The sequence below is a fragment of the Austrofundulus limnaeus genome, unplaced genomic scaffold (assembly GCF_001266775.1).
Source record: "Austrofundulus limnaeus strain Quisiro unplaced genomic scaffold, Austrofundulus_limnaeus-1.0 Scaffold1942, whole genome shotgun sequence".
NCBI lineage: Eukaryota > Metazoa > Chordata > Actinopteri > Cyprinodontiformes > Rivulidae > Austrofundulus > Austrofundulus limnaeus.
In genome coordinates this window covers 31,770-34,047 of record NW_013954344.1, presented here as the reverse complement: position 1 = coordinate 34,047, position 2,278 = coordinate 31,770, and the positions used below count along the sequence as shown (strand labels likewise).

General features: G+C 35.0%; 1 long non-coding RNA gene across 1 annotated transcript; it reads left to right on the top strand.

The window, feature by feature from the left end:
* The first annotated feature begins 6 nt into the window (after nucleotides 1-6).
* Nucleotides 7-2,278, top strand: LOC106536708 (uncharacterized). The gene is made up of 4 exons (XR_001312571.1): nucleotides 7-858; nucleotides 1,019-1,181; nucleotides 1,270-1,462; nucleotides 2,249-2,278. It is a non-coding gene; the product is annotated as an uncharacterized LOC106536708 (long non-coding RNA).

Below are 2,278 nucleotides of genomic sequence, written 5' to 3'. Positions count from 1 at the left end.
TGGATGGTGTAGGGAAAAGGTGTGTGTGTGTGTGTGTGTGCCAATGCATCCTCCTGCTTGTGGTGTTTCTGTGAGTAGCCAGCAGCCAAGGGTGTAAGAATGAGTTTATTATTGGGGGGAGTATAAATAATATTAGACACCTGAGAGATATGTACATACTCTGAGCAGAAATATGTCATAAATTAACTACACTTGCAAAGCATACACAAAATGCTATTTGATCTTTTCTTAGACAAATTGTGTTGTGGGCAAACCCCACAACAAAATGGCTTGAGTCTAATAGGATTGCACAAAATATTGTGAATATATTGTAATCACAATATCAGTGTGTGCAATATTCGTACTGCAAAAGACTGCATGGAGTGCAGTAATTCACAACTAATATGTTTTAAGAGTTTTGAAGTTGTATTTTTCATGTTAATATAATAGCAAATGAGGCAAATGATGGAATGGCATTATTTATTTTTGAAGATGCTTTGCTGCTACTTTGGTTGTTCAAGATTATGAAATATAAATTAATTATTCACACTTACATAGAGGCTGGTCAATTTGTTGGCCAAATTATCAGATAAGGTTATCAGATAAATTGTAAGTTATGGCAATAATTGACCATTTTAAAAATTCTATTTTAGTGAAAGCAAGCATTGATGTTTTTTTTTGTATTTTCACTGCTGACTTGTCATTTCACCTACAGATGTTTACAGGTTAAGGACCTTCAGGATCATGAGAATAGCCAAATAACAATAACCATGTCAAAAAGAAGAGCCAGAATTAGTCCTGAAGCTGAGGCTATTCAGTTTGTTTTAACTGGAAGTGACAAGCCTTGTCTGAAGGTTCAATGGATCAATAACTATAAAGGTAAGTTAAAATTAATTCCTTGGGTTTACTGCTTGAATATTGCATGGATAGAGACAAGTTATAATTTTCTCACAGTTTTAAAAGCTCCATTTTCCTTTTTTGTATCGGTTTTGAAAAATAGTGGTTTGGATATGTTACATGATGGTGATTCTTTTATCAGGGCGTGGTGTATTTGCTTGTGCACCAATAGCAAAGGGATCCTTCATTGCTGAGTACCGTGGGGAGTTGATCTCAAAATATGAACGAGACAAGAGACAGAAAAAGTACACTGAAAAGCAAAATGCATTCCTGTTTGATTTTGAGTGGAAAAATAATACATGGTGGTAAGTAATAGTCTAAAAATAATTTGTTCTTTCCAGCATTATGGTTTTAGTGAAAAACCAAAACATATCTCTCCATTTTAAAATTTAGCATTGATGCCTCGCATGAAGATGACTCTTTTGGCCGGTTGGTTAATGATGCCCATAAATCCCCAAACTGCAAAATGAAAAAGCTGACTGTCCAGGGTAAACCTCATCTTTGCTTGTTTGCGATCGAAAACATCCAAGCAGAGAGTGAAATAACCTATAACTATGGAGACGCTCCATGGCCATGGCGAGCTCTGGTAAGTTAATCTTCAAACAATGTACGTTCACAGTCTGCCAAATGTCAAATAAAAAAAAAATCATAATAGGACTAGTAATATTTCTGTGCATTACAAGTACACTGCCATGGTCAGTCTTTCTAAAAGGTTTAATAATGAGCCTTGACCCTTCAGGGTTTCCTCCCAAGATTTTTTGTAACTGCGGAGGTGGTAGGCTGTTTCTTTTTCCCCCTCGGGGGGTGGGGGAGGGTTTAACATGACTAAAGAACAACATGGATTTAACTATGACCATTTCAAACTGAATGTTAGTTTAAAAAACAGTTTTTTCTTTATATTCACATTGTACAACTACAACTGTATTGTAGTAGACTTAATGTTCAGGTCCTTCTCAAAAAAATAGCATATTGTGATAAAGTTCATTTTTCTCCATAAAGTAATGATAAAAATTAAACTATTATATATTTTAGATTCATTGCACACCAACTGAAATATTTCAGGTCTTTTATTGTTTTAATGTTTTTTGTCACACAGCTCAGTGGGGATCAGAAATTTATTTGGGAGTAAAAGAAAATGTTATGTCTGGAAGACAGACTGAATAGGTGCTAGTTTGTCATGTCCTCATATGGTCTGAATAAATGGTAGTGTGTGTGTGTGTGTGTGTGTGTGTCAGAATGTCCTCATATTGTACAGACTGAGATACTTTGCCGTGTTAACTCTTTCTAGAAGGTTGAATATAATAAGCCTTGACCCTTAGATGATTAGTTTATGACAGAGTTAATTTAACATTATTTGTGTTTTTTGTTGTAGAAACCAGGTGTAAAGGTCTCAACTCCATCT